The sequence below is a fragment of the Palaemon carinicauda genome, chromosome 24 (assembly GCF_036898095.1).
Source record: "Palaemon carinicauda isolate YSFRI2023 chromosome 24, ASM3689809v2, whole genome shotgun sequence".
Taxonomy (NCBI): Eukaryota; Metazoa; Arthropoda; class Malacostraca; order Decapoda; family Palaemonidae; genus Palaemon; species Palaemon carinicauda.
Genome location: NC_090748.1, coordinates 70,092,228 through 70,114,650, shown reverse-complemented (window position 1 = coordinate 70,114,650; position 22,423 = coordinate 70,092,228). Strand labels below are relative to the sequence as shown.

The window sequence follows — 22,423 nt, the reverse complement described above, 5'->3', positions numbered from 1 at the left end:
GAGGGAACGGATGTTCATTGGTTAAAGCCTCTCGCTCCCTTAGGTCCTACATCATTCCTTCTCCCACGGGTAGGAGAGCCTGAAAGAGGTCTCGGAGTAGGCAAGCGACAAGCAAGAACAGACGAACTCTCCGCAACACTGAACATGTTTTTCGCACTTTCTTCACGGACACTCTCATTTTTTAATAATTTCACATTAGACATGAATAAAGCTGATTTCTATCTGAAGCAAGCAATTCTCCCTTAAATCAAAAGATTAGAATTGCGAAAAATGACGTATAATGTAAGCTCATTAGTACATAATGTATCACACATGCGAAAATTAATAAACAGACATATATATAGAATAAAATGGAAATATATAAAGTTGAAAAGATCAGTGACTTGGGAGGAGACTAAAAAACTAGATCGCTAAGGACTACGTTTTCAAACTCTCACTGTACAGTGCCTTGGGATGAGAAAAAAAAAACTAGAACGTGAAGGACTACGTTTTATTCTCTCTCTCTCTCTCTCTCTCTCTCTCTCTCTCTCTCTCTCTCTCTCTCTCTCACTCCCTGTACAGAGACTTGGGACGAGAGAAAATATCTGAATCGAGAAGAACAACGTTACTCACTCCCAAACTCCCTGTATAGAGACTTGGGACGAGAATAAAGATCTGGATTGTTCTCTCTCTCTCTCTCTCTCTTGTCACTCACAAGAGAATGGCTCACTCACTCTTCGTCAATAAAAGGTTATTTGACTAAAGGAAAATACTAAAAGGACTAAGAAATTGAAAATTAAAATGTTCCTTTTAATTAGTATTTAAAAAACTTCAGTTTGTAAGAAGAATGAACAAAATGTCAAAATCGATTAACTCTTTCTGCAAAGTGAAACCGTGATTCTCTCTTTCTCTAACGTAACGATAGAGTGCAAACTGCGTAGCATAAATAAACTAAACGTTAGTTCATCTTTGAAAACAGCACGAAGACTATTCAAAGAATAAATTTAAAAAGACAAAAAAAAAATCACTTAAAATATTTTCTAAAAATGTTCATCTCATCAATCTAAACAAATATAAAATATAAAAGTTGAATGGGCTCAACGTTGCTTGACTTCGTTTTCCAAGTCAGTACCGCCTACAAAGAATAGGCATAGGTCGCTTATAAAAATTATAAAATTTATCTCGGTGTTTAGTATAAATGGAAAGAGAATCGAAGAGGCCTAATAAAGGCGGGTGAAATATAAAAAATATAGAGGTAATTCTATAAATATCAACAATAATTTATAAAGTGATAAAATAATTACTAAAAACTAAAAGCCTTTAACACACTTCCGTACACTGAGGGAAGGGTCGGCCATCTTCTCTCTATGGAATGTCCAGAGAGATTAAAAAAGAAAGGGTAAAAAAAATTTGTCTCTCCTTTCAAAAGAATTTCTTTTGAAGATCGTATTGTTTGAGAATAATCCAACACGGCGAAAGCCATAAAACCATGAAAAAAGTACTTCACCAATTAGTTGAAAACTTTGAGGTTAAGCGCAGCGGAATCAATGTTGTCGTTTCCATCGACAGAGAAGAACTGAATTCCTGGGAAAATATATGCGGTACCTGGCCGGCAGTCGGCGCTAGTGGTCACACCCAGCAACCACCACGGTGATCGCTCGCGAGTTTTTTGAATCTGTCGACCGTCAGAGACATAAGCTACATATGTATCCACCGGCTAAGTTGAATATTTAAAATTGAGTCCTAATTGGAAGATGTATATAGCCCTTATTGGCAGAAAGATCGCTTGCACGCATATATGTACTTGTCCATTTGCGCTAGCGCATGCGTATTCTCTGCCTCCAGAAAACGTATGAAACGAATCCCGTTGCGGGAATAATGTACATGCGACAAATCGCAACATCATTGCCAAAAAAATTTTTGATCGTACACTAACTGTAATATTTTCTTGAATGAGAGCGAATATGTTCTCAAACAAAATATACAGTTATTGATGCGATCATTTCCCTTTTGGGTTACCCCTCCTCTTTATGTGAGGGGCTAGCCAGGGTTCATCACACAGAAACGGATGTCTGTTTACCCGTGGGAGGGGTTTGAAACGTTCGTAACGTAATGAAAAGATGCCCAAGATGTTGCTATCGTTCTTTAACGTTAGCTAACAATGTTCCTTCGGGACTAATTATTCGAAACAATAACCCTGTAAGGATAAAATAAAAAGTCTCGGAAGACTATCATGTAAAAAGGCAAGTCGTTATACCCACGGTACAATGACGGGGGAGGCTGCCTTCATCAAACGGTAGAACCGAGTTTAAGACAATAACCTCGCGGTTTTGTCTTGATTAGAGTGCTTGCTCCGGGAAGGCTTACGGCCTTCATGAGGTTTTAACACCCATTGATGTTTTGTAAAAACTTCTCAGGAACGAGTCTCCCGAAAAAGGGTGAAGTCTCGTATGTGGGGTTTTGCTTCAAGAAGGCCAGATATAATTGCCATCGACCGCTTACTTATCTGTAGAGATTCGTAAACCCTTAGGCAGCAGGCATCCCTCTGTCATCAGAGTAAAACTCTTGATGATGATGGGCGCGAGAGAACAATTCACAGGACGAGAGTTCAAAAACTCTGTCATGAGAGTAAACCTCTTGTGCACTCGTGAACACTTCGTGCAACAAGAGTCCGAAAAACTCTGTCATATAAGTATGGCTATGGTCACTAGAACCCAAAGGTTCAGCGTGAACTGCGTTGTGAGACCCCGAAGGGTCATAAGAGTTGTTCGTGCACTTCAACCGATTGCGTGCGCGCCAAGTTGGTCGTGCATGCTAGCCAATATGGTCGTGCGCTCCAATCCGATCATGTGCACGCGCCAATATGGTCTTCTGCTCCTATCCGATCGTGTGCGCCAAAATGGTCGTGTACGCGCCCATTTGGTCGTGCGCTCTTGCACCAAACTGTGCGCGCACCTTTTTTGCGCATGAGGTTGTTCGCGCACCTGGCGCGCATATGGATGCTTGCGCACATGGCGCACAGTGTATTGCCACAGGATGTTCGAGCGCATGGCGAGCAACGGGATGTTCGCGCATATGACGCGCCAATGGATGAACCCGAGCGCCATGATCGCCAATTTGCTTGCGTGCGTCAAGACGGTCGTGCTCGCCAAGTCGGTCGTGCATGCCAATTTGGCTGTGCGCACGAGAGCTCTCAAGTTGGTGAGAGAACGGACTGCTACGCTCACCTGAAGGTTTACGATAGCTTGTGTTGCGTGAGCGCGACCGATCAACACAACGAGAGTTTGGAAACTCTCTGCCATAAAAAAAAATGACTCAGGTCACGAGAACCCGAAAGTTCAGCGTGAACTGTGTTGCGCGAACCCGAAGGGACAGCCGCAACGAGAAACCGAAGTTTCCCTGTCACTAAACACTGAAGTGTCGGAGTGACTAAAGTTACGAGAGGCTAAGGGTTCTGCGTAACTAATGTTACAAGACCCGAAAGGTTCAGCGTAACGAGAAACCAAAGTTTCCTTGTCACAAAACACCGGAGTGTCAGTGACTAAAGTTACAAGAGCCCTAGGGTTCAACGTAGCTGATGTTGTGAGACCCCAAAGGGTCAGCGTAACGAGAAACCCCAGTTTCCCTGTCACAACACACCGGAGTGTTAGAGTGACTAAAGTTACGAGAGCCCAAGGGTTCAGCGCAACTAATGTTACGAGACCCCGAAGGGTCAGCGCAACAAGAAACCGAAGTTTCCCTGTCACAAAACACCGAAGTGTCAGAGTGACTAAAGTTACGAGAGCCCAACGGTTCTGCATAACTAATGTTACAAGACCCTGAAGAGTCAGCGTAACGAGGAATTGAGGTTCCTCTGTCACGAGACCCCGAAAGGTCGGCGTGATTGATGGCACAAGTTCCCGAAGGCTCAATGTTACCATCGTTATGAGAGCCCGAAGGTTCAGCGTAACTGAAACCCGAAAGTTTCGAGCGGAGTCCTGAAGGACTCCTACTGTCATGAGAACCAGCAGGATCAACATGACGAGAGCCTGAAGGCTCAAACGATCACGCCAGCCCAAAGTGTGATCGAACGAGACCCCGAAGGATCAAGGAGAACCAGCAGGTTCAAGATAACACCTCCGCATAAGAGGTTTGTTCTCCCGAAGGAGAAAGTCACTTAAGCGAAGGCTCTCGCTCCGCCCCTGAAGGAGAACCATAAGCGTAGGGATAACCTGCTTTAGAGAAAGCTCTGCCACTGCCCCTGGTGGATCAGCAAGCTCCTACAAGTTATTTCTCACGAACGAGAGGGAAGTTTTCCTGAAGGAGATCGCCTACGACAAGCTTTCTCCCAACTCTATGGGAATAAAGCGTAGGCGTAAAATATCTCTCACGCGAACGAGGGAGAAGTCCTCCCGAAGGAGGACATCGCCAATGACAAACTTTCTCCCAGCTTTATGGGAAAAAAGCGTAGACTTAAAAATCTCTCGCGAACGAGAGTGAAGTCCTCCCGAAGAAGGACATCGCCTAAAACAAGCTTTCTCCCAGCTCTATGGGAAAAAAGCGTAGGCGTAAGAAACTCTCTCCCGCGAACGCGAGAGAAGTCCTCCCGAAGGAGGACATCGCCTAAAACAAGCTTTCTCCCAGCTCTATGGGAAAAAAGCGTAAGCGTAAAAAATCTCAGTCCTCCCGCAAGAGGACATAGCACAAGTAAAGCTTTATCCCAGCTCCATGGGAAAAAACCATAGGCGTAAACAAAAATCACTCTCTCTCTCTCTCTCTCTCTCGCGAGAGAGAGAGAGAGAGAGAGAGAGAGAGAGAGAGAGAGAGAGATAGAGATAGAGAGAGAGAGAGAGAGAGAGAGAGAGAGAGAGAGAGAGAGAGAGAGAGAGAGAGAGAGAGAGAGAGAGAGAGAGAGAGAGAGAGAGAAAGTTCCCCTCGAAGGAGGAACATCAAGTTGAAGGTTGACAGCGACTGCTACCTCGTAATGAGGACAGCTCACGAGCTACCACATGTATTCTACATCGCTGTTACCTGTGAAAAAAAAAAAGGAAGTTGTTATCAATTACAATTCATGCTCCGTTGCACAAAATACACTATTCGGGGAATAAGTCACCTTCCTTCCTTGTAAGATAATTCCTCGAAAGGGAGCTGAACTGTTATAAACTTTAATTCTGTAATGAAACAAACACACGGCAGTGTTGAGAACCTGCCGAAAGACAACAACCTTACAGCGGAGGCAGTTAAATACGATGTCAACAGCACTAAAGTTACACGTATCTAACAACGTATATTTCCATTAAATACATATACTGTATATACACTCAAATATATGTAAGATAAATGAAAACACACAAGAAAACCAAAAATAGAAATATACGAAAAACATCAAGGGAAGTCTTTGCATGTCCGTCCTCTACCGAGTCAAAAAGTAAAGTGGTTACTCAGCCAAGAGGTGAGTGTGAGTGGGGTAGCCAGTCTACCCCACCCCCCACCCACTAACTAGCCAATGGGGTAGTTATCCCTCACTAAAATTATCATGGCTCGTCTATCAGCTGCAACGAAAGTAATACCCTATTATAAATAGCGAAGGTTTGTATCTGTGTTGGAACAAATATGTTTTCCTGTAGTAAATAATGTGATTTGACCAAATTTGACCTTCATTTCAACTGCAAACAAACAGAACAACCAATTCGACTAACTTTGAGTAGCCGAACTGGTTGCTGTTATTACGGGGGAAATGAAGGTGAAAACCGGTTAAATCACGTTATTTTCTACAGGAAAACATATTTTCTGTTAAAATGTTTAAATATAATGTCTTTTGTTATATATATTGTTAAAATGTTTAAATATAACGACTTGTTCAAATTCCGTGTCACTTCAGTCACGTACGTACTGCGAACGCTAACATTAGCAACGTTACCAATGTTACACAGCGTTACCAACATCACAATGTCATAGCTAACGTTAGCAATGCTACCGTAATATTAGCATGTGTACTTTAAAGCATTTTTCCATATACCCTTTACACAATATATAAAAAGGTACAAAAAGGGTACATAACCTAACAAACCCACCTAACCTAACCTAGAAGTTCATAACATTAGCAACACTACATATAATGGTTCTTGTTCCGCCACTGGCTCGCTTATGATCACAGGAAAATAAAACATCAAGCTCGTATGTACTGGCAAGCCGCAATGTTGAGCTGTTACGATAACATTAGCAACGCTAAATATAATGGTTCTTGTTCTGCCATTCGTTCGCTTACGCTCGCAAGAAAATAAAACATCAAGCTTGTATGCACTGGCAAGCGGTAATGTTGAGCTGCGCACGCTAACAAAATAGTAAAACTAACATTAAAATTAAAGAAATTAATAACTTACTTTTATGACCGCAACGACGAAACTTGTGGGTCACCGGGGTGTTGTGACTGTGAGTCTGTAATGTCTTAACTTCTTTGTCTTAGTTTAATACTGCACTTTAACACTGTAAACATTGGGCTATTACATTAAGAGATTTAAGAAAATTATCAACATTGGAATTCACCAAAATACTTTCAACCATGGATTACTGCAGTCGTTACAAGTTTCTAAAACTTCCATCGTAAAATGCGCAAAAAGACATCACTTGAACTAAAAGACCTGACTTGGACAAAGGTTTCCACAGAAAAGGGTTTGTTGGAAGGTGGGGCTTGGGAAATATTAAACTATCCCCTGTGCAAATTTTCCATACGTATGTGTTCACGATTGGCTAACGGAAAAACAACGGAGTCTGGAGAGTAAACATGAATGAACCAGAATAGGAAACTTGTCCAGAGCAAGTATTTATGTGAAATCTGGGCGTGACAAGGTAACAACAAATTGTATGAAAGTAATATAGCAAGATAAAATGGAATGTATGATAAATAATATTTAATGGGAATATAAAAATGATATTTTCATAATAAAATAAATTTTTGAATATACTTACCCGCTGGTTATATAATGGCTGAAGTCCCCGACGCCCTCGGCAGAAAATTCAAAATCTCTTGCGCAGCTTAGCATATATGAGTCTTTCAGTCGAGAAACATGCCGAGTGCCACTTTATTATTATTATTATTATAATAATGATGATGATAATAATAATAATAATAATATATTATAATAATAATAATAATAATAATGATGAAAATAATAAAAATAATAATAATGGTAATAATAATAATAATTTTAATTTTGATATTAATAATAATAATAATAATAATAATAATAATAAAAATGATAATAATAAAATGGCGCTTGGCATGTTTCTCGACTGAAAGACTCGTATATGCCAGGAGTACCCCAGCGCCCTCGCGGTACCACAGGTAGAACTATACCCAACCAATTCAGATTTTCCATGCCCCATGGTCTTTAAAGGGGAGGAGGGTGCGTCTAAAACTTATATAACCAGCGGGTAAGTATATTAAAAAATTTATTTTATTATGAAAATATAATTTTTAAATATAAAACTTACCCGCTGGTTATATAATGGCTGATTGACACCCATTGGTGGCGGGTCAGAGACAGCTGCATAATTGGAAATTAACTTAAGCGTTACATAAACAACTTAAGCGGTTCTAACCTGATAAGGAAGCCGACAGCAATGCTCTGCCTCATTTTGTCTGCTATCCTTAGGAGATCCAGTGATCCACTCGGGGCTGATGATCTCTAGGAGCTGTCAAACGGTACAACCACCTATAACATGACAGGACCTCAACTAATACCCTTGTTCCGGGCGCTCTCTAGGAACAAAATGACCACCTGACAAGGTCAAAGATTGCGGAAGATTGCCGACCAACCTTCACGTACAATCATAAAAATATAACAGTTCCAAGAGAAGAACAGGAGTACTAGGAATTTAGGGAAATGTAGTGGAGAAGGTTTCACCTACTACTGCACTCGTTGTTGCAAGTGATCCCAAAACGTAGACGTCTTCATAAAGAGACTGGACACGGTAAAAGTAATGCAAGGCGAATACAGGATTACCCCTTCACAAGACTGTATACGCGATGCTTAGCAGAGAACAGTTTAGTTTAAAAATTACATTAGTTTCTACAGCTCTAACTTCGTGAGTCTTTACTCTTTCAACATCTTATGATCTGTAACCCACCGTGTGGAAGAACCTTTGTAATCAAAATCTATACGAGATGATAGAATGTTTAGACATGGATAGCGCAGGCTTCTTGACCGTGTACCTAAGAGTTATGAATAGACTCTTAACTTCTTTGTTCTTGTCCCAATAAAACTTCGTTTTAATCGGGCAAAAAACTCTTCTCCGCCCATCCCAAACCAAATTCGAGAGAATAGTGATCCCGAAAGATTTAGGCTATGGATGAGAAAGATGTTTATTAATGACCAAGAATCCAGGTTAGACTTATGGTAGACTTACACAGAAAGTCTCCAAAGATAGGCCTTAAAAAGAAACCAAGTGTAAAGGGTCGGATCTGTCACTACCGCGAAGCTCCAGAAAACGAACCCTAAATTTCAGGCTGGAGCATCTTGCTGATGCCTCCAAATCCTCTCAAATGATCTGAGATGATCTATAAGTCTCCATTTGATAGATCCAATCTACTGCGTCTGAAGACAGATGCCCGCATACTCCTGTACCCTTTGATGGTCGAGGAGGAAAGACAATGTGTTTTCTTCTAAAGTTTATGAAAAAATAGACCACTTGTGTTAGAGTTACCTATGAAGAGCCGGCTCTAGCTCTACACCACTCCATAAAGCACTCTAATTGGGTTGGAATACCTTGACGCCAATGTCCTTTGTACAAGCGAAAGTCTCGGCTGTCTCCTTCGAACAACCCTCTAGATCTTAGGGGTTTTCCGAAATACTGGAGGCAGCTAGACCTAAAGCTTGACGGTTTAACATAAAACGTTCCTGATCCTGACAGGGGGAAAAGGACTAAGGACATGCTTCCAGCATGCACCCAGTATGGTCCCAGAAAGAGTCCAGAATGGTTCCAGCATCCTGCCTACACTCAACATGTCGTGAGAGAGAATCGGGAACTAGAACCGCCTCCCAAAAATCGTCCATATCGGTCGCCAGAAACCGATATTAAAGCTAGGCTTGTTGAAAAGAAGCATCAACCACGTGACCTTATGCTGTGAGGTTAAGACCTGATTCGTGTGTAATCAGCGAGTGTTCAACAAACTTAAAGCCAAAGCTTGACACGAGGGAGCGTTAGCTGCAAGGCCAGAGAGACGCGACGGAGAGGCAATAGTATGGTTAAACTGCTGTAGGAAAAAGACTTGACTATGCGTCTAGCATGCGACCATAATGTTGCATGTGCTTGCATTTCCGTAAGGTGTCAGCGTGCTGTATGTGTTCACCTTGTCGTGTGGGTACAGTGCTGTGTGTGTGCCCCGCTTATTGTAAATCTACAGCGTGTTGCGTGGAGGCGACAGCATCGCGTCCGGTCATTGACGGAAAGACAGAACTGATTGTCGAGAGTTGTCCACGTGTAGGATGCATCCGCATGAGTGATAGTCACGCGTCCCGCAGACCGCGAAAACGGGACAACTTGTTGAAAGGATCAACTTTGACTGTCAGCGTCCAACAAACGACCAGACTGGTGTCTGCGTCTGGGACTGCGTGAGGAAGAGACCAGAACTTACGTCTGTGTCTGCATGACGTCTGCCGTAAGAGAGAGACCAGACTGCTACAAGCACCCGCTCTAACGCTTCTCGTAACACGAGCATATCTCTGCGAGGAAGCGTTACTAAGCATAGGAGAACTATGCCTTCTGACACTCATCGGAAAACTAATTCTTTGATCTATGGTAGTCCTTAGACTCTTTAGGAGAAAATTTTCTCCCCCGAGAATCGTAAACGCTAAACACAGATGAAATAGACCTTTTTTAGCTCTGACCAAATCTACACTCACGGGGTAGCGAGTGCGCCAACTCAAGCATGGGCGAAGGCCGGGAAAGAACATCAACCGCAGTCCTGTGAGCGACCTGGGAGAGTCCCTATGGCATTTCAAGCGCGCCTTGTGCGCGAACTGAACGTATCCAATGCTGTGAGATACCGTCAACAGTAGTCGCTAGACCTCAGAAGAAAGTAATAGACCTTTCTCCAAACTGGGGGAGGAGAAGTGTGAACAACACCTTGTCCCCAGAAGAACTATGTCTTACACGATTCTGGTGCTGACACGTCGCCTTCTTCCGAAAAGAAAAACTTCCGGCGAACGTTAGATACTGCAGGATAAGTTAACAGAAAACATACGACTCTTGAAAGGTCTTGGACAAATCGATTGGTGACTACCAATTCTAGGTTTTGCATCCTTCGATGAAGACAAAGTCCTTCCTCCCTGAAAGAGAGTCAGATTCCAGAGGAAGAACTAGGATTGAATGCGACTTGTCTGACTTCCGCTTCTCTCGCGGAAGAAAAAACACACTCGATTGCTTCCTGTTCAAGCATCAAAACACGACTGCTGCGAAGGTAAGTTCTGTTCGCGTGCATACATGACGAGTAACTACCTAGTCTGGTAGACAGGGAAAACGTAGAATGTTGTTCTCGTCAGGGAACTGCATTCTAATATGTAGAAACCAGTTACAAGATCCATGATACCATGGCGACGACGAACTGATTGCTTCAAGACATTCCAACTTCGCTCTTTTCATGATACTATGTCACATGGTTGTGATGGCATAGCTCGCCAATCATAGGTGAAGAAAAGAGCATTATTTCATCATTCCAAAGTGGAGAGAGAACGTCTTGGAGTGCATCAACAATATTGCTCGACGGAACAGACGTTTAAAGCACAAGGTCCACGAAGAACCTCAGCCTACCGACCTTCCTTCTCCCAAGGGTTGGAATGTAAGTTAGAGATATAGGACTATGGGCAAGGTGAAAACAAACAAACACCTCCTCCAGAGCACTGCACATGTTTACGAGTCACTAACAAGAGCAGTTTAAAAACAAAAAACATTAAATCATAAAAGATCTGCCCAAAGTGGGAGATATACTTTTACGTTCTATTCTCATAAAGGCCTTAATGCCCTTTCTGTTGTTGCAGCTGCAAGCGCTGTATCAATCTCTACAGTAAGGTTTGTTATTTCCCTGAGAATGATTTAATGTTAATTCATTACTTTATTTTACCATTAATTTACTAGGCCATCGTTCCAAAAGGGAGCCCTTTGGGTTAAAGCATCTTGCTTTCCCAACTAGGGTTGTAGCTGGCTTGTAATACAAATAAAATAAAATAAATAGCTACACCATCAACTCAACTAGCGAAAACTCAAGTCGAAACGAGGAGCAGCAGATAAAAAATATGAGGGGAAACTTTTTAGAAAAATTCTCATGAGTTTCTGAAAGTTATTCCCTTCCTATTACAATCTCTATCCTAGGAAGAGAAGCCTTGATTCTTAGGAATCCACTCCTTCTGAATTCAGACCTCAAAACTTAAGAGGTTTTAATTCTAGTTCTCACAACCAAGAGTTAGCCCAGCAGGCCTTGGTCCGAGAATATAATATCTTCCTAGTTAAGATTTATTTCTTAATATAGCGCCTGGAGCAATAACAACTTAACACCAGACGTTCATGGTCAGATAGACATCAAAGTCTATAGTCATAGGTAGTAAAGCGTACACCACGACGCTGAAGAGTCCACGCCGACGCTGAAGCGTCCACGCCGACGCTGAAGCGTCCACGCCGACGCTGAAGCGTCCACGCCGACGCTGAAGCATCCACACAAATGCTGAAGCACCCCTACTAGCGCTGAAGCGTCCACACTGACGTTGAAGCGTCCACACTGGTGCTGAAGCGTCCATACTGACGCTGAAGTGTCCACACTGACACTGAAAGTGTCCACACTGACACTGAAAGCGTCCACACTGACACTGAAAGCGTCCACACTGACACTGAAAGCGTCCACACTGACGTGGCGCTTCGCTCCATTCCGTCGACGTTCTGTTTCCGTTGCCGCACCGTTCCGATGACGCTTCGCCGACTCTGTTGCCTGGCGAACGTCGGCGAGTCTGTATAGACTGATACTAGGTGCTATGAGCAGTCTGTTTGCGTTGAGCAGGTAATCGAAGTAAAGCATCCACTTTCCCCCACCATTGAAAATTGCGGTTGGTAGGCCGCCTGTGCGACAACGAGTCCTCACCGATAAAGACACGACGCCTGTGCGTCAGTGTCAAAGAACGGAATCGAGACACCCAACCGCACTGTTAACGGCAGGCTGAAAAGACTGCATAAACGAAGATAGATACTGTTTCATGCCTAACTACAAAGATCAAGGATCAACCTTAGGCGAAACGTATTCAGCATATCTTAGTTGATCCATAGCGCTTGCCACTGTCGAGAGACGACACCCATCAGGCGGATGTGGCGGAACTGCGTCTGCGCCGCATGAAACGTAACACACGCAGAACGAAATCAATTTTGTTTTCAGCTTAGCGCCTTTGAAAACACTAATACCTCGCTTCATCTATAGCGAGGATGAGCGTTCTGGTGACCAACAGAAAAAGCTCGAGAGGACTTCAGTTCGGGTCTAAAAGACTGTAACACCTGGTTACCCTCTCGATTCCTTTCGCCGTTCGACATAGCTTCTCCCCTGGGTCCGGGAGCTCGACAGAGGTCTAAGGCTAGGATAACGACAGGTCCGAATAGAGGCACTCTCCACAAAATAAAATTCACTGCACAATCTATCACTAAAAAATTTGCACTTTACTCTTTGGCACAAAGGTAGTTTCATAATTACCTGAAAACCAAAGTATATACTCTCTCAAAGGAAATGAACTCCGTAGGGAGAGACTTATAATTCTGTCACTGGACAATTGTTTGAATGGGAAAGCAAAAGTACCGAATCCCATATAAAAGTAACAAAATATTAAATATCAAATATTACCTTAATAGATATAATATCTATAAATTAAAATAAACCCTTAAATTAAGGGATTCCAATAAAAGATGAATCATCACTCGCATCATTGGAACATCTACAAATAATATACGAACAATTTAGTATTCCGAAAACCACCAAAGTAACAACGATACATAGAATCGTGCGCTACGACAAATGTAAAGAATACTGCATCATATAAAATAAACTGAACCGTAACTTCCTTTAATCTCTGAATGAGGAAAAAAACTGAAAGAACCAATTAATCGCAAAATAAAATGTTCCTTTTATAAAGTACAATTAAAAAATTGAGAAGTAGGAAGAAAGTACTATTCATAAAAACGCTACAATATGTAACATCGTAACGAAACTGATTACTGCGTAACAAAAATAAACTGAACGACAGTTAATCTTTGCAAATAGATCGAAGATTATCTAAAGAAAAATATTAAAAGGATAAAATTTTCCCAAAATAATTCCTTTAATTTAATTCATAACTTAAAACCCTAAAAGCATATTCACTTATATTCTTTGTAAAAGGCAAGACAGACTTTTAGCCTACGGAAGAGGCTGTGACGTCATCAATGGTCGAAACGTTTACATTTCACCCCCATGCTTTCGTGAGGTTTAAAATTGGTTGAAAAACCTTCCAACCCTACCTTTCAAGTTATAAAAACGAGATCACAAATCAAATAAAACAAATATGCGAAAGCCAAAACTCAAAAACGTTAATACATCACCAAATAACGTCCAAACAGAGTAAGAAAACAAGAGAGAATTTCCAATAGTTCAGCCAGCAATGGCGGCAGAAAAAATCTGAATTGGTTGGGTATAGTTCTACCTGTGGTACCGCGAGGGCGCTGGGGTACTCCTGGCATATATACGCTAAGCTGCGCAAGAGATTTTGAATTTTCTGCCGAGGGCGTCGGGGACTTCAGCCATTATATAACCAGCGGGTAAGTTTTATATTTAAAATGAGGTGATTTTATAAGATATCGGATAATAAAACGAGTAATTCTTGGGTCAAACGTAATATGTAAACGAGGGTACTACATAAAAGGAATGGTATAGTTGTACTGGATCAAGTAATATACAGTGGAACCTCTACATACGAATTTAATCCGTTCCAGAACCAACTTCGGATGTAGAAACGAATTTTCCCATAAGAATACATTGAAATAGGATTAATCCGTGGTTGAGCCCAAAAACCTATGATAACTTCTTAATAAACTACTACACATAATTTTCCCATGAGAATAATGAACACTAAATTAGATAATAGACATGTAAATAAGAAGAATAGACATGTAAATAAGAAGAATTAGCAAAAAATGATGAATAAGAAACGGGTTTTTAGCGTCACTTTACCTTAGAAACTCCAGCGCAGGTGTTGTTAGTCTTGCTACGCAGAGAGGAGACGGACGGGCGGCGAGGAGGTAGAGAGGTTAACTACGATAAACGTACACTACCGTAACTTATTCTAACTTACACTAAGTGAACTTTAACATAACTTAGCTTATTTCTTTTTTATTTTTATATTTTATATTTTTTTTTTTACATTTTCTTTTTTTCTTTTTGATGATTACGTAATTTTAATCACTATCACTCTCTACATTTAAAATTGACTGAATTTCTTCTGCTTCACTCTTTTCCGTTTTCTGTGTTTCACTTTCTACCGCTTCACTCTTTGCCGTTTTCTTCGATTCACTTACATCCTCTTCATCGCGAGTTCGCTTCGCAGTTTTTTAAAGAAAGGATCGATAGATAATTGCTTGGTACGGCTTTTCAGAATGTTTCGAAAGTGAGTTAGGCAAACATCATCGAATTGAGAAACTACTCGACAAACCTGCAATTTCTTTGGATGGCATTTGTCGATGAAGTCGACCACGTCTTGATATTTTCCTAACACCTCTTTTATTTGCGCCGAACCTAACATATGTTCTACCTCCTCGCTCCCTTCCTCGTCATCACTCATGTGCTCCGACATAGCATGGAGTTCCTTGAGCTCATCCGTCGTCAGTTCGTCGTGATGTTCGGCGACGAGTTCCGTAACGTCATCTGCGTTGACCTCCAGACCCATGGACTTGCCAAGGGAGACGATTTCCTCTACGGCTTCCGCTGCACCGACCACGGGATCAGGTTCAGGATCAAAACCCTCGAAATCTCGGGGAGCAACAGCATCAGGCCAAAGCTTCTTCCAAGCGGAATTCAGGGTCCATCGAGTTAATCCCACCCAAGCCTGATCTATGATCTTCAAGCAGTGCACGATGTTGAAGTGGCCCCTACAAAATTCACGCAAAGGTAAGTTGGTGCTTTGCGTGACATTAAAGCACTGCTTAAGTAAGTGCTTGGTGTACAGCTTCTTAAAATTAGAGATGACTTGCTGGTCCATGGGCTGGAGGATAGAGGTGGTATTCGGTGGAAGATACAGCACCTTTATGAACTTGAATTCATCGAAGATATCATCTTCAAGTCCGGGGGGGTGAGCGGGTGCATTGTCAAGGCATAGCAGGCACTTTAAAGGCAATTTCTGTTCATGAAGATACTTCTTCACAGAAGGGCCGAAAACTTGGTTTACCCATTGCACAAAGAATTGCCTAGTGACCCAGGCCTTCGAGTTGGATCGCCAGAAAACATGAAGCTGATCCTTATCGACCTTGTGTGCTTTAAAGGCCCTAGGGTTCTCTGAATGGTAAACCAGTAAGGGCTTGACTTTAAAGTCCCCGCTAGCATTGGCACATAGGGCAAGAGTCAACCGATCCTTCATTGGCTTATGCCCAGGCAATTTCTTCTCTTCGGCAGTGATGTAGGTTCGACTCGGCATCTTCCAAAACAGCCCGGTTTCATCACAATTAAACACCTGCTGCACTACGTAGCCTTCTTCCTGCACGATCTTTTCGAAGTTCTTGACAAAGTCAGCTGAAGCCTTTGTGTCTGCACTAGCAGCCTCTCCGTGGCAAACAACTGAATGAATCCCGGACCGTTTCTCAAATTTCTCGAACCAGCCACGAGATGCCTTGAAATCATCTGAGGAAGGCTCGGTTGAACTCTCCCCAGCATCACCCCCAGAGCTCTCCTCCTTCAAGTCCGTAAAGATGGCGTGCACCTTCTCGAAGATAACGGTCTCGGTGATGGTGTCGCCAACGATCTCTCTATCCTTAATCGACACTAGTAGAAGTCATTCCATCTCTTCTATGATAGGGGTACGGTGTTTGGAAATTATAGTGATCCCCTTAGAAGGTTTCACTGCTTTAATAGCTTCCTTCTGTTTAAGGATTGTCGAGATCGTCGACATATTACGGCCATACTGTTTAGCAAGTTCACTCACGCGGATGCCACGCTCATGTTTTTCAATAATTTCCTGCTTAATTTCTAAAGAAAGCATTTCCTTCCTTTTCTCACCACTACCACTACCACTGGCAAAACTAAGCCTTTTAGGACCCATACTTTACGTAAATTACCGTTAAAGGATGCACGTAAAAAATCACGATTAAAACAAGAGTTAATAGCAGAACGCACAGAGCACAACCGCAAGAAGCCGACGAGAACAGAGGACTGACCCAAGACCCGCTAATTGAGCGTCCCTCCGAGGTCGATGTGCTGCCTTCTATCGGCGGAAATAAAAAACACTTCAGGCGCTATGAGCACCGACTACGCGTACGAGTATTGTTTACTTCGGGTGTCGAAAAAAACATTCGGGTGTAGAGTCGGAACGTGTTCCAATTGTACTTCGCGTGTCGAAAAATTCGGATACAACCATACAACCGGTACGACGAAAATTGCTTACTTCGTGTGTCGAAATAAAATTCGGGTGTAGAGTCAAAAATTTGCTCAAATTTTACTTCGGATGTTGGAAAATTCGGATGTAGATACGTTCGTGTGTAGAGGTTCCACTGTACTTGAATAAAGCGGGTGAAGCGAATAGTTACATTTCATGGCTAGAGAAGAAGAAATCCTATTGGTGGAGGAGGAGCCTATGCTCGGGTTTTTGCACAGGTCAAAACCTTCTGTGTACCAATGAACGAACGATTGCGACTACAACCGACAAGCAGAATGACAAAAAATAAATGGAAAAACACTGCTAATGTTACCATGTTACGCTAACATTGCTGCAGCTCAATATTACCGTATTTTTTCAAGAGACATAGCCTTTGCAACGGCACCTCCAAAGTTTATTCAGTTATACTGTTTTGTCTTTTCCTCCGTTTATTATAAATCCAAGAAGGTAATGTATAGAGAAGAAAAGGCTTCTTTTACCATTATATACCGTTACCCCAGTATGTTTTCCCCACCCAAAACCCAGAGTTGCCACTGGGGGTCCCTCATTATCGTAGGATATAGATACATATATATTTCAGAAACTATTCATTTCCGACGGGAACGAGTGTCATTTTCGAAGAGAACGGAATTTTTTTGTATAGAAAATAGTAGTTTTTTCCTAGGTTACATTGCCCCATAATACAGTAAAATAACACCAAAAATATAGTAGGTCTACAGATGAGTAATTTAATCTGATTGTATGTAGCTCATTGGAGCAGGCTTAACTTTCTTATTACTTGACAAATCTATTCTCTCTATGGGGAAAATGTAGTTTATCTTTGTCTGAAATACAGTATTACGAAGCTAGTTTTCAGGATTTGTAAAATAGTATGACTTGGTGTTACCTTGCTAGCAGTGGAGCCAGTTGGGAAGAATACATAGAGTTAGGGTTTAGTTTTAAGGTAGGTTAATAGTACAGTGGTCTAAGGGAGGCTAGCCATCATAGTAAGTAAGTAATGATACGGATCCTACTTAAGGTTAGGTGAGGTTAGACTTGGTTAGGTTAGACTAGGTCAGGAGATCAGGTTAGGTTAGCCTAGGTGAGGATAGGTTAAGTTAGGTGTAGGAGCCTTATAAGTTGGGTAGTGGTGCGTCATGTCCCCTTTAAAATGTATTTTTCAGTCATAACTTTTGGAATTTTAAAACGTCTAAACTTTTAGAAATATGGGTTTTAAACAATAATTTGCATTAGAAAGGTTGTAAGTACCTATAAATATAGCAGGAACGCTTCTCATTTTCATTAGGAATATTGTGTTATAGTAATTATTAACTGCAAAGGTCCCATTTAATCATTAGCGCTCATGTGATTAGTCGAAGCACCTTCAATATATTTTTATTGTAGGAATTATTGAAAAGGGGCCGTATTAATAAGCAGGTCTAAAGACATCATAATCGCATCTACCTAAATGGAGTAAAATTACAAAATCTTCACTTAGGCCAATAAATAACCTTTTATATCCTGATAATCCAGGTTACAAAAAATAACAGAACACTTAAGAGGTAACAGCAAGTCATCAAGAGTTTTCATAAAAGACCATGAAAAATCGGTATTAACTACTTAGGTCTACAATCAGAGAAGCACACAGTGTAAATATTATTCAACTTCACGCCAGAAGAAAGTCATACTGCCATTGGTTTCAGGAAAAGAGGAACAGGACATATTTGTTTATAATCGTTTCATCGGAACAGTGATTGGTAGACCTACCTTGTACACACAAAGATGGAGCTTAAAAGTATTTGCCGTAAAACACATGGTTAATGGTAGACTGCCATTAACTGTACTTTCTTGCATTATATCGTTGGAGGAAATCGTTTAACCGAAAGCGAAGAGTCACAAGGACGATGGGAGACTTGCCCATCGTCCTAGTGACTTTGCTTTCGGTGGCAGAGTTGCAGAGAGGTCGAGTTCATAAGGGATATGAATCGGTTCATTTTCTTTCATATCTGTTATCATGCATTTAAATCAGCAAGTTTAGGATCGAATAAGTATAATATTTACGAAAACAATTAAATAATCCGCAAAACTGCACTAGCATATCATAGAGCGTTCAGGAAAGTTTAAGGTGGTACAGTATTCCCGTGTGACGTCATACAGCATAACTGGTACAAACCACACCTTTCCATCTTAGAAGAAACGGTGTACCTTCAATGTTGTACGTACAAAAAAAAAAATAAATAAATAAATAATAACTCTTCGTCGTCAATGTACATTTTTCAAGATGAAGGATAACATATTTAAGACGTAGCTATTAGTTGTTTTCCTGAATCTAAAGGAACTTGTTTAGCTGTGCGATTTCGTGAAATTATATCACTAGACCTTGATGCTTTGATATTAAAACTGAATTTTATTGTATCTTGAAATAGTTTGAGCTACTGGAAATTTATTTCATACACATAACGTGGCTCAATGTCGCAAAAGGACATTTGCTTTATTAAATGCTTATAGCTAAATCGAAAACAAATATCTTAAAGTTTCATGGGGTAGAACACAAAACTGGAAGGTGCCGAGACAATTATTTAAAAAAAGGAAAAAAATGAATACTATAAAAGAAAGACCTCGAAGCATCAGCAGATATAAATAAGTTAAATCGTTTCCTAAATGGTATAATGGGAAATGTAAATGTAAAAGGCTACCAGAGGGATATAGTGACCAGGAACTAGCAAAGGATTTTCTAGTATTCTTTAAAAACAAAATAGAAAATATAGCTAGATCATTTAAAATTATTCAATATCAGATTAATGCTATACCAGATACACAGATAAAGTTAACGAGATTTAATAATATAACACAAGACGATGTCTCCACGATTATCAAGAGAGCAGAAAAAACAAACTGTGCGATCGATCCAATGCCAAAATCTGAAGAACCGTAGAAAGAAACTTTTTTTAGTCTGGCTGATATAATTACGAAAATAGCAAATATAAGCATTGATGCGTGTAAGTTTCCCAAATCTGAGAAGATGGCTATAGTCACACCAGTTCTGAAAAGTGTTCTAGATGATCGGGAATTAAGCTTGTATAGACATACTTCAAAACTATCCTATAGTTCAAAAGTGCTAGAATACGTAATTCCTGAACAACTAATTAATCACTTAGAAGCATTAGAAGCTTTGCCAGACAGCCAGTCTGCGTACAGAAAATCATACCCCACGAATACAGCTATATGTTCTGCTGTAAAGTATATGCTGGAAATGATGAATGAAAAAAATGTGATATTTTAATATTACTTGATCTTAGTGCTGCTTCTGATACAGTTGTGCTGAACTGCAACTAAATTATACCCGGTTCATTGCTAATGAAGATCAAGCTTTTGAATATCCAAAAGACTACTTGGATGACAGAAATTACTGTGAGCAAATTGGAAACTCTTATTCATCATATGAACCTTTGAAATAGAAGGGGTACCTCAGGGCAGTGTATTGGGCCAAATCTTATTCTGTATCTAGGCCTATAGGCTGCTATTGGTCTGCCGAAAATACTGCAAAGGCGTGGAGTGAAGTTCAAACTATTTGCAGATGATACACTATTTTACTTCTCCATAAATGATATAGACGACACTACCGAAACTCTAAACCGAATTTGCGCCAGTGTTAGGGAATGGATGACAACTAGAATTAAATGAAAATAAATCAGAGTTTATGGTGGTTGGAAAGAAAAACACCCTAAAAAACTTGAGTGATATTCAAATAATCACAAATAACAACTCTGCCCCGACATCCAGTAAAGTTCATGATCTAGGAGTAGGCTATCTCTTGACTGTAACTTGTGTTCCAATGCTCAAATAAATAATGTAGTAAAAACTGCTGGATATCATCTTAGAAACATTGCTTTTATAAAAAAAAAGAAAAGTAACCAGATGGAAATTTTGTAAAGAAACGTGTGATAAACTGTTATTACCACGATTGACTATTGTATCTCCACCTGGCACTACCCAAGACTAGAGAACAATGGTTTGATTTTGGAGTGTCTTTCTAGAAGAGCTGCTTACCATAGTTAAAGTCTCTCTTCTAGCCTTACCAAGAAGAAAGTGGCCACTGAACAGTTACACTGCAGTAGTCAACCCCTTGATAGAAGAATTGTTTGGTAATCTCAATGCTGTCAGGTGTATGAGGTCAGAGGAGAATATGTAAAGAATGGGCCAGACTATTCGGTGTATATGTAGGCAAAGGGATAATGAACCGTAACCAGATAGAAGGATCTAATGTAGCACTGTCTGGCCAGTCAAAGGACCCAATAACTCTCTAGCGGTCGTATCTCAACGGGTGGCTGGTGCTCTGGCCAACCTATTAGGCTACCTACCAAAATACCGTAGGATCTGATGTTTAAGATTTACTGCCAATAACAACTGCTGTACATCACTGTTCCTCTCCTGGAAAAGTTTTTTTTTTTTTAATACAAAGCATAAATGAAACTTACTTTTAGTCCAGGGGTGATATATAGAGTAGGCTAGGCTAGTTTTAATGAGGATGATGACAATAACCATATAACACACTGTTCTCTAATACACACTTAATTGGCCAAGTTTTGATACTGATGAGTTTCAAAAGCTTTTAAATTATATAGCTTTCTTTGTAAAATCTCAGGAGGTCAGTGAGCCTTCACTTAATAGTGATAATTCTTTTCTTACCTGCCTGGTTGTTAACCCTAACCTGACTTCTCAAATTGGGTCTAGTGGTAATAGTGTCCTATTTTGTAAGGGTTCTGAATGTTTACTTTGCCTTGCAGTCTTAACTTTTGAGTTCAGCTTATCAACAATTTTCTTAGTTAAAAAAAAAATTCTAGTTTTAGTTATAATGTATGGCGTTGGGGTTATATTGATAGATAACTAGAGATGAAATATAATTTAAAGACAATGTTGAGACCCGTATTGAAAATATCATTAGAAAAACAATCTGGAGTCCCATTGTTTCAACTGTATTTCGAGATGGTTTTTTATCATTATTCAGACCAGTTGTCTAGAATTTTAATTATTTCATATTCTACTATTTCTATTTTATGAATGTGCCATCACTTTCCTCTACTGGCATCCCACTTCCATCAGTGTGGGAATCAGCAATATGAACATCTGGGGAATTTCATAGAAATAAATGGAATTCTAATATATATATATATATATATATATATATATATATATATATATATATATATATATATATATATATATATATATATATATATATATATATATATATATATATATATATATATATATCTTTATAGCTACCTGATGTTCATCACAGGTTCACCCTTCTTCCCACTAACTTGTGATGTCAATAGTATTGAAATTACTTTCAACTTTGAGACTGAAATAACAGAGACTCTGGCGCATCACTACTTCGCTTCTTGTCATTAACCGCTAGTTTCTTTCATCACTTTACAAAAGGCATTTGTCTATTGAAAGGAAAGATAAAGAGAAATTATCTAGATTTTACGGATAAATGTTGATAAATTGACCTTCTAGAGATGAAGCAATATGAACATCAGGGGGTAAAGTCATAACAAATTTTTTATCAATTTTTTTTTAACATTCTAATCAATAAACCTTTTTTTCAGTTTTTTTTTCTTTTTTTTTTTGAATATTCAATATTGTCGTTTGGCTCACTGTTTCTGATTTTTGCTAATCCAGAGTAAGTAGGTACGCTGGTGAAAACTGAAACGATGTTTTTTTTTTTTTTTTTATGGAGCACTACATATGACGTTTCTCATAACAGATGACATTCTGCTTCTGAATTGGTGAGTCAAGTTCAAATGAGCCTGAGTTTGCAGGTCTCCCCTATA

At 40.2% G+C, this 22,423-nt stretch overlaps 1 long non-coding RNA gene across 1 annotated transcript in view; it reads right to left on the bottom strand.

Annotated features, from left to right (window-relative positions):
- LOC137618149 (uncharacterized) overlaps positions 1-18,503 on the bottom strand; it is a 168,174-nt gene extending 149,671 nt beyond the window's left edge. The window contains exon 1 of the long non-coding RNA XR_011039734.1: positions 18,351-18,503. This is a non-coding gene — a long non-coding RNA (uncharacterized lncRNA). The remainder of the gene's footprint in view (positions 1-18,350) is intronic.
- Between the last annotated feature and the right edge of the window lie 3,920 nt (positions 18,504-22,423).